Source organism: Pan paniscus, chromosome 1, assembly GCF_029289425.2.
Source record: "Pan paniscus chromosome 1, NHGRI_mPanPan1-v2.0_pri, whole genome shotgun sequence".
Classification (NCBI taxonomy): domain Eukaryota; kingdom Metazoa; phylum Chordata; class Mammalia; order Primates; family Hominidae; genus Pan; species Pan paniscus.
In genome coordinates this window covers 41476941-41487463 of record NC_073249.2, presented here as the reverse complement: position 1 = coordinate 41487463, position 10523 = coordinate 41476941, and the positions used below count along the sequence as shown (strand labels likewise).

At 41.4% G+C, this 10523-nt stretch overlaps 1 long non-coding RNA gene across 2 annotated transcripts; it reads left to right on the top strand.

Annotated features, from left to right (window-relative positions):
- The first annotated feature begins 118 nt into the window (after nucleotides 1-118).
- Nucleotides 119-4830, top strand: LOC106634128 (uncharacterized). Of its 2 annotated transcripts, none has more exons than XR_004667926.3 (4): nucleotides 119-1994; nucleotides 3394-3466; nucleotides 3837-3916; nucleotides 4008-4830. It is a non-coding gene; the product is annotated as an uncharacterized LOC106634128 (long non-coding RNA). The 2 variants fall into 2 exon arrangements; XR_004667927.3 differs by having other exon boundaries at nucleotides 3377-3466.
- Nucleotides 4831-10523: the final 5693 nt, after the last annotated feature.

Sequence of the window (10523 nt, the reverse complement as noted above, 5' to 3'; positions counted from 1 at the left end):
TGGGGGGGGGAATCAGATAAGGTATAACCTGGGAGAGGGTGCTCTGATATCCAGAGCAGAATCATGAAATTATAAATACTCAGTTCAGGCTCTTCCATGAAGTCTGTACCACATAGCCTAAAGGGAAAAAAGAGAAGCCAGACCAGCACTCTGTGGTCCTTTCTGATTTCTCCGCAGACACTCTAGCATTATAAAAGTAGCTTTACCTTTATAGTCCATCTCAAACCTACTATGCGTTGGGGTTGCACAGGAGAAGGATCCAGGTCTAAAAACAAACCCAAAATCTCCTTATTCTGGTCTTGTTGCCTAGCATTCCTTTAAACAGGGAACAAAGTCTTTCATCACACAATAAGAGCAAAGGCCTGATATGCTAATTTGATTGAATACAACGGAATGGTATGAATCTGTTTCAAAGTACAAATGATGATTCAGAACTGATCACATAGTGATGGCAAGGGCCTGGGGACAGAAGGAGTGGCAAACATGCATTTTAAAATCAGTCATTGGTCCTTGGGACTCCCAATTAACAGGGAAAAGGAGTTAGGTCCAACACTGCCAGGCCCCCCACTCCCCTCAACTTCCTCAGCTCCAGGGACCGCTGGGTCTGCTTCAGGCATCCAGTGTGCAGTTGAGAACAAATGTGGGGTTGTAATCCCTGCTAGATATGAAAGCTAATTTGGTCCACTTTAACTTCCATTTCCAGATTTTTTTTTCTGGTTACTTTAAATACCATTTGTCTCCCATAGCTGGACCACGGGAAACAGGGGAAATAACTTGTCTTTCTTTAGTACCTGAACTTCTTAACTAGCTTTGGGAGCAAAGAGAGAGAGAATGATTCTGTGGAGCAGAGTTTTCTCAAAGCATGGTCTACACAGAATCAAGGGTGAGGGCCAAAATCTGTACTTTGAGTAAGTATTCTCCATGACTCATGCACACTGAGGTTCAAGAAGCCCTGGTATAGAAAGAACACTTGCTGGGTACAAGGAGCAAGGGCGAAGTGGATGTCAGGCTTCAGGGAGGAAAAATAGAAGTAGGGGATATGGGAGGCTGGCAAATCCCTTCCTCTGAGAGACCAGAGCTGTTTCTTCTCTGGCTTGCAAGGTTATGGATAGCCCCAGAACTACAAAGCTAGACAGTGATTGGCCACTCTTCATATTTTCCAGGGTCACTGAGACTCATCACCCCAAGCACACACACCCTTGCCCAAGCCACCCCCAAACACAGGTTCTGGCCACTGGACACAAGGGTACCCAGGGACCTCAGCCTTACATTTCCTCACAGGCCAGGTAGAGTTGAGCTATGTAGTCTCTTCAAAGTTCTAGCCTTTCTGGGCTGCTCCTCAATTCTCTGCTCTCCTGCTTCATAAGCTGTTGCTAGAAGATGTTAGCTACACCGCACAAAATGGAGGATACAACAGAAATACACTGAGTCAGAGGCTGTCTCAGGCCTTTTACAGACCCTTGGAGGTCACAACCACTTTTACTATTAAACATCCCCTACCTCACCCCTCCCCAAAATACACACGCATCATGTCAATCAACCTAAAAGAGGACCTCATCCTATGTCAAATATGTCTGATGTTAAAAAAGTAAGGAAAATGGTGGTTATAATTCTGAATTTTAAAATATATTCATTTTGTTCTTATAATTCAAACTTTATTATATTTACATGACACTATGAAAGAGTTGAATTGCAGTTTACAAGTTGAGTTGACATTTTTGTAGGCATTTAATGAAAAATTTGTGAATTTTGATTTTCCAATTTTATATTTTGGAACCAAGACTTTTTTCCCACATTGCAAACTTTTTTTTTTTTTTTTTCAGTTTGGCAGGGATCCTTGGCGGTAGAAGTGTTCAGATGCTGGACTGATGCAGTGACAACCTGCAAGTCCCTTTTTTCCTCTTTCCACCTTCTAGTCTCCCTCCAGTGCCTCCTCTTGGCAGAACCTAACAAGAAATCAGCTGACAAGGGAGTCTGGGAACGAGTGTCCTGTGGTAAGTCACCATGATGCAATGTTTGCCTCCATGATAGGCAGGCTATTCCAGAGGCCACAGATCAGGAAGGCTCAGACCAAATTATGATGATCAAATCACAAGGGTTATGGAATCTATTTAAAGCATAGAGCCAGAACCAAGGGGACAGATTTACGCAAGGTTGATACACTTGGGAATGCAAGCAGGGCAAAAGTCCTGCACAGTCTCACAGCCTCAGTCATGTGTTTTGCTCTGCAGTGGTATAGTTATGAGGACCAGAACTGAGATTGAGTAAGGGGATCAATATGAGGAAAATGCTTGGAACCAAGGTATACTCATTCTATTGAGAGATGTTTAAGGGTAGGTAGGCTTGGCCACAGGTCTTTGTCAGTGTTCTGGGAAGCCATACTTTTTGCCAGTATTTCGTGGGTAGAGCTTATGGGGGGCCAGAAGGTGCCACCAGTAGGTAGTCAATTTAGGGATGACATGGACACCAGCCAGAAGGTGGCATAATCTATACCTCATGGCTTATGATTTGTTTTTTCCTATCCTTTTCTGCCTGTAAGTAGCACTCTTGTTTGTTCCATCCTTTTGTATTCTATTCCATTTATTCTGTTTTACATGTCTTCCAGGTTACTAACTTACTATAGATTGAGAATCCCAAGTCTGAAATTTGAAATGCTCCAAATTCTGAAACTTTTCGAGTACTGACATGGCACTCAAAGGAAATGCTCATTGAGGCATTTTGGATTTCAGATTTCTGGAATGGGGTGCTCAACATATAAGTGTAATGCAAGTATTCCAAAATCCAAAAAGTATCCTGGATAAGGGATACTCATCCTGCATTTTTAGCACATCTTCTGAATTCTGCTTATGTCTCACAAATGACTTGCTTACTTTGTATCTATAGTTAATACATCTGATGAGTTTCACCCACCTGCTTTTCTTGTCCTCTGTATGAAACTGAATATTCTCATGTAACAGAGAAAACACACATTGTAGCCAGTATTATAGAGAAAAGTACAGAGGAGTGAGGTTGGGGCTGAGGGAGACAAAATAAATAACGAGCAGAAATCCAGTTTTATGTATTTTTCATACAGCTAACCATTTTCCTAGTTGCATTTACTGAGTAGTCTCTTCTTTCCCTTCTGACCTGACATGCCATTTCTGTCGTGTTCCACATTTCATACATATGTGGGTCTGGCTCTAGGCTCTCTAGCATTGGTCAGTATGGACACCCCAAGTGCCTTCGCCATTGCCTTTTTTACTGTAGCATTAAATAAGTTCAGACACGTGTAGGGCAAGTTTTCCTCTCCCAAATTGTCTTCAGAAATGCCCTGACTATTCTTGGCTCTTTGTTCTTCCAAATAATAATAATATACAATTTTATAAATGCTTATCAGATTTCCTTCCAAAACAGCCTTTCGGATTTTGATCAAAATTGCTCCATAGATCAACCTGGGGAGAACGGAATCTTTCCTTCAGAGAACTTGGTATATATCTCCATTGTTTGAGTCTTCATTAAAGTTTATAATTTTTCCTGTAATGGTTTTAATTCATTCATTATTGTTAAATGATAAATTCTTTTAATTCATTGGTAGATTTATTCCTAGGTAATTTATGTCCTCTAAGACTATGGCAAATATTATCTTCTTTTTAATTATTTTTGTTGCTGGTGTATGAAATTGCAATTTATTGTTTTATATTAATCTTTTATTGAGCTACCTTATTAACTTATCTTATTAGATTGAAGTATTTATAGATTATTTTGGGTTTTATATGTAAATGATCCTATCACAAGCAAATAGTGATAATTTTATGTTTCCTTCCCAATCCTTCTGCAACTGATTTGTTTTACTTAAGTTAATATACTGGCAAGAACATCTAAGGATAAAAAGGAGTGGTGATCATGCACATCCTCACCTCATTCCAGATTTTGAAGTGTAAGCTTCTAATGTTTCCACATTTGCTTAATTTTTTAAATGTGCTTTTTATTTATTTAGTCATCATTTTAAAATTATTATTTTATCTTAGAGACAGGGTCTTGCTATATTGTCCAGGCTGGTCTCGAACTCCTGGCCTCATGTGATCCTCCCACCTTGGCTTCTCAAAGTGCTGGTATTACAGGAATGAGTTGCTGCAACTGGCCTATATGTGCTTTTTATCACGTTAAGGTTATTCTCTTCTATTCCTAATTGACTAAAAGATTTTTTTCTTTAATAATGAACTAATGATGATTTTTTTTCAAATGCCTTATCTATACCTATTAAAATTACATATGGTTTTTCTCTTTTAATATGGTAGTATGGTGAATTACATTTGTAGATTTTCTACCATTAAATCAACTTTGCCTTCTTGAGTTAAACCAAACTTTGTCAGTGTATTATCTTTTTTATACACTGTAGAATTTAATTTACTAATACAATCTTCTATTTATGATTTTTGCTTCTATAGTCATAAATGAAACAGCCCTGTAATTTTTCCTTTTCTTCTTGTCATAGTCTGGTTTTGGTATTGGGGTTACAGAGTCCATATAAAATGAGTTGGAGAGTATTTCCCTTTTTTTCTATACTCAAGAAAAGTTTTTTTATGAGACTGGGATGATCACTTCCTTTTAAGATTTGTGGGAACTTGCCTGTAAAATCATTTGGGCCTAGTATTTAATGTGGGATTATTTAACAATACTGCTTGCATTTTTGTAATTGTTGAATTCTCAGATTTAAAAAAATTTCTTCTTGAGTACATTTTGTTATTTTCCTAGGAAACTGAGTATTTATCAAACCTTTCAAATTGTTGTTGATAAAATTCCTATTTGCTTGTTAATCTGTACTTTATCTAGAGTGTGTTCCCTTTTTAATTTGTGCTATTACTTCTTTGTGAATAATTTGTCTTAATTTATTACAGATACTTAAATTATAAAAGTTTTCAAATTACTTACATGTATATATACATATGTTAAATATACTTATATGTTACTTCCAATGGGTTGGAGGTGATTCTTATGTTGTGAAAACGCCCTTCTCTTGTGCTTGAGCGGGTGGAGCTGTTCCTTAGAAGGGAGTGAGCTTGGACTGATCAACCAGTGCAAGGCGCCCAAGATAATCTGTTGGTGTGTTTCATAGACCCCTTGGGATGTTAGCAAAAGCAAAAATGTAATGATGTTCAGAACAGAGCTGTAAAATGCAATGCCTTGTGTCCCCCTCCCCTCCAAGCATAATTCTAGGGCTGCCGTCCCAGTTTTGCCTCCTAAGGGACAAGCTTGTGAGTGAGTGAGAAAGATGTGGTGTTTCAGCTAGACTACTACAGAGTCCACAGCTTTTCTGTCATTGCTACAGCTATTAAGACCTAGTGACCTGAAGCCAAGAGCGGTGGCTCATGCCTATAATCCCAGCACGTTGGGAGGCCGAGGTGGGTGGATTACCCGAGGTCAGGAGTTCAAAACCAGCCTGGCCAACATGGCAAAACCTCGTCTCTACTAAAAATTACAAAAATTAGCTGGGCATGGTGGTACGCGCCTGTATTCCCAGCTCCTTGGGAGGCTGAGGCAGGAGAATCGCTGGAACCCAGGAGGCGGAGGTTGCAGTGAGCCAAGGTCGCGCCTCTACACTCCAGCCTGGCTGACAAAGTGAGACTCTGTCTCAAAAAAAAAAAAGATCTGGTGATCTGACATATAAGTGGGGAAGAAAAGCATGTCACAGTATGATGCTATTTTGTTGTGGCAGAGGTAAAAAGTCAGTGTCAGTGGTAATACATGTCTCATATACACACATAATGATTTGTCTCAGTGTTGGAAGTGTGGGTAATTTTCAGTTTCGTCCTCACTCCAGTATGCAACACATACATTTGTTTTTCACAATAAACATGTGCTACTTTTACAAACAAAAATACATAAAGCTATTTTTCTGTGAAAAGGAGAAGATGTGGCAATTATGCATTACCGTAGCTTTTTTCTTCGGATTTGTCAGGTCCTGGGCTGTCCACAGGAGCTGTCAGGTGACAGGGGAAACAGCTTGGCCAAAGGGCGAATATGTCAGTGATAAGGGAGACTTAAGTAAAGATTCCTTACACCCTGGGAAGCAGCTCCCTGAGAACAGCTCAGAAATCCATTGTTTGTGGATTTGTGTCTGTAATTCTGGTATTGTCTCTGCTCATTTCCCTCTGTAGTAGCTAAGCTTTCAGTCAATCTTCCTGATGGTGTAGGCCTAACTCAACATTGCTCATGAATATGACCAACAGCATTTATGCTTCCATTAAAGCCAGATATCAAAGGGGTTTCAGGTTACCCTGGGGGTGATGGTGTCATTGATTCAAGAAAACTCCATAATGAAGGATTTATTCAGGAAAACAAAAATAGAACTACTTTGCGAAATGTCCTTCCCCACTTGGAAATTCTCTTTCTGGTGCTACCTAAAGGTAGGTATAGGAAAGCAACTTTTTTTCACTAAAGTGTCCAGGAATCTGTCTCAAGGGGCTGGATCTTCCCGAACCCAATATTGCATCAGTTCACGGCCCAACAGGCTGTGAAAGCCAGGGACTTAACAGCCTTTGTCTCTGTAAACCCAAATAGAGAGCTTTAATGGCATACATCTTACGGAAGCCAAAGCAAAGAGGATGGCTATTTTTAACCTGAGGCAGGAAAATGTGGCTGGAAAGGAAACATCTGTCCCAAACTATTCTCTTGAGCTTTATATAGAGGTCCCATCTATCATGAAACCATCAAAAATAAAATAAGGTGTTGGTCCAGGCCTGGGTCCGAAAGAAAAAGGCAAAGCTTCCCTACTTCACATTTCTCCCACTTCTAGCCTTTTGAGTTGGGCCTATGGCCTGGAAGAGACCACCTCAGAGGCAGAGCATGGGGGCATGGCTCAAGGACAACCTAATTCCTGTGAATTTTATGGACCCCTCCTAGTTTAACATCTTCATCCAAAATGGCCCCACCCTTTAAGGTTCAGATTTTGCAGACTCTCCAGCCAGGAGTCATCAGAGGTCTAGTACTAGGAGAGTAAGACATTCTAAGGTCTCGCTGCTAAGGTCTCAATTTGGAAATTAGGTCTTGGGACCTTAGAAGGTCTTATACTTCTAGCACCAGACCTCTGGTGACTCCTGACTGGGGAGTCTACAAAATTTCCTTGGCAGTTCTGGCTGTTGGTCCTTGAGCAGAGAAGCCATTCTTTCTTCCATAAGCAGCAAGAAAGTTCCTTATTTTTCAAAGACACGCCAGTCACCTGTGTGTCTGACTGAGGTGACAAAGGGGCAAGTGTGAGCCTACCAAGTGTCAGAGATGTTTTTGCCTCAGTAGAAGCACTATACATCATTCTGAGCACATAGAGCAAGGTCAAATTCACCCATCAGAGGCTCAGGATGAATTAAGTGTTGGAGGAGGTAGGGTTGCAGCAGATGGTGCTCAGGTTGTGCACTGCACAAAGCCAGGAGCTCCATATAGACTGGAATCTATGTCTATTCACATAGACAGCAGATGGAGAAGAGGAGAAGCAAGACAGTGTGTTGTTGGCTCAGGTGGTTCTCAGTCTTTGTCTTGGAGAACTGTTCAGAATATTCATGGTGCAGTTCTGTGTTCTTTTTCCCATTTTCTCTTCCTCTTTTTCTTCTTATTTGATTTTTTTTTCTCTTTCCTGTTTTCATTCAAAGATTTGGCTAGGAGAAGAACACTTTACTTTTTTTTTCCAAATTGAGTGGAGAGTTGCCAGGAGAAATGACAAGGAAAGAATAAGAGTAAAAGAGCATGTAGGGATCCACTCCCTCCCTCTCCGGGTGCACTCTCTGCAGAGCAGTGTCTGAGCAGCAGGGCTTGGAGGGTGTGAAACAGGGTTGCCAAATTGCATAAGTCTCTAAAAAGATCCATATGTCTGGGCTCTACCAAGCCTCTGAGCTCAGGGAGGGGGCCAATAACATCATCTGCTGGATGGGAGTGCAGTTCTCTTCCTCTGGGGAGGATTAGATGTCAGCTTGAATAGATGCTGTTAGGCTTTTGATGACCCAGATTGGGAATTCGGGGTGTCGGTGTTTGGGGAAGGGAGGAAAGAAGAGGAGCACCGAGCAGAGCAAATAGGAAAGATGAAGTTTGTAAGCTAGAGTCTGTGAAACATTGAGTAGGAAGGGAGTTTAAAAACCCTGGGACATTGAGTTTTCTTTGAAATTTTTTCCCATGCCAGGACATTTTTGGGGAGCCACTGTGCAGATGAATGCCAAACCATTTGCCCACTTCATGGGAAGTCTAGACTCTTTATTCCCACAATTAACTCTCTGTAGACAAGGGAGAGCTCACTGTCTTCCCCGCCACTTCTTCAAGCTCTAAACTATAGCTTCCTCTGGGGTAGAGGGTAGCAGATGGTGTACAGCTGTGGGACACATCTGGTCTTGCGGGGATCAGAGGAAGACACAGAGGCCAGTTGAAATCCCAGTGGCTACCCTGGAGGCTTGTCTACAAAGATCAGGGGTGGTACCCCTGACATCTACCCAGATCCCATCTTGGGCAGACTTCACATTTTTCCTTAGTCCCCCATGCCTCCTCTGTACTCCAGCTTTAACTGAATTACAGGGAGATGATTTTGTGAGAGTGGCCAGGCAGCTGCTTCCCAGATGTGTGCATTCTGCAGAAATGGTCATATCCAAACTGGAGAGCTTTGGGAGGATTGGTTGGGGACATTAGGGACAGGGCCTCGGAGATTCCTCTGAGGATGTATTAACCTATGGGGAACAAGCCCAGCGACCAGCTGACGACCCCAGGGTAAAAGATTGGAGCTAGAGAGGGATTGGGAACGTCCTGGAATGTTCTCAGCTCTCCTTTCCAAAACTCTGTGTCCAAACATATGACTTTACTACATTTGCCAGATGACCTGATTCATTTAGCATGTATGTGTGTGTTTTCTCAACAAATAGAAAATTATCTTCTCTAGGAAGGTCTTGAACCTACCACTTCTCACCTGGAATATCAGTGGCCTCTACTCTGGTCTCCCTAGGACCATTCTTGAGTTGCTCCTGTCCATTCTTCACACAGCAGGTAAAGAAAAGCACAGTTGGCCCTCCGTTTCTCTGGGTTCTGCATTTGTGGATTCAAAAATATTCCCCCCAAAATTGCATCTGTATTAAACATGTGCATACTTTTTTCTTGTTATTATTCCCAAAACTATACAATATAATATCTATTTACATAGCATTTGCATTGCATTAGGTATTATAAGTAATCTAGAGATGATTTAAAGTATCCAGGAGGATATGCATAGGTTATACACAAATACTCTGCCATTGTGTATCAGGGACTTGAGCATTTGCAGATTTTGTTACCCACAGTTGGGGGAGGGAATCCTGGAGCCAATCCCCCGTATTTAAAATTAAAACTGGACCATCTCATTCCCCTGCTGAAAACACTTCAATAGCTTCCTTTTTTTCTAAAATAAAATGGAAAACTTTTCTCCATGGCTTATAAGACCTAAAGGGGTTGGACTCCAACCTGCTTCTCCCACCTCATTTGGTAGACCCTTCCCCTCGCTCCAGCTCCTAAAACTCCCCAAGCTCTTTTCCAACCTCAAACCTTTACTCAAGCTGTTCCTTTGCCGAATTTCTTCTCTCCCCTGCTCACTTTCTGCAAAGTGGCTCCCCCTCCTCTTCTGGTCTTCCCTAACCATCCAGTTGAAAATAAGCACCTCACCATTCCCTTTATTCCCTCTCACAGTACTTTCTTTTAGAATCTCATCGTCGCCCTTACCACATTTACAGTGACATTCACTTGTTTGTTGCTTGTCTTCCCCATTTGATTGTAAGCAACATGAGGGTAGAAACCAAGTATATTTTGTGCTCTGGTGCAGTGTACACCAAAAATAGACATTCAACATTTATTAAATGAATGAATAAAGTGTATCTTTATTTTATTTTGAGTATCCTCCACTCTATTGCTTCCTAAATATATATTTTTACTTCACACATCAGTAAAAAAAAGTTTTAGTGTTAGGGACTGTCCTATGATTGTCATATACTATTAGAGTCATTTCATAAAGCAAGGTCTTTTTTACAACCTCGAGATAAGAAGAGCATACATTCAGAAAAAAATAAAACCGTCTCCATGAAAGCACAGTTGGTAATATGACACGAGTGGTCTTCGTTTTACTGAGGACCTGCAAAGATGTTGGCAAAAATAGCCCCTGTCTGCTGACTGACATTTGGAAACCTTAGCCCAAACTTATAGCTTATACATACTATGACCCCACCTGGCCCTGGTAGAGTTCTTAGTAGAGTTCTTAGTGACTCTGAATGTCCGTGTGGCCCCATACAGATCATTTCCCTTCTGTGGGGCTCAGTCCTGACCTATGCAGGATGCTAGGGTTCTAAGAAGAAAGTGAGGTGGTGACTGAGGCCCCGCTCAGCTTTAAATATACCCACAAACTGTAATATAAGAGAGAGGCAGAGCTGTGCTTTCTACTAAGGGGACTACGGGTGACCCATATCTGAGCCATGCACTGCTGCTGGTTGCAGGGAGTGGGGTGGTCATTTATTTGTGTGAAGGGCAGCCAAGGGAGAGAGGGGAGGCAGCCA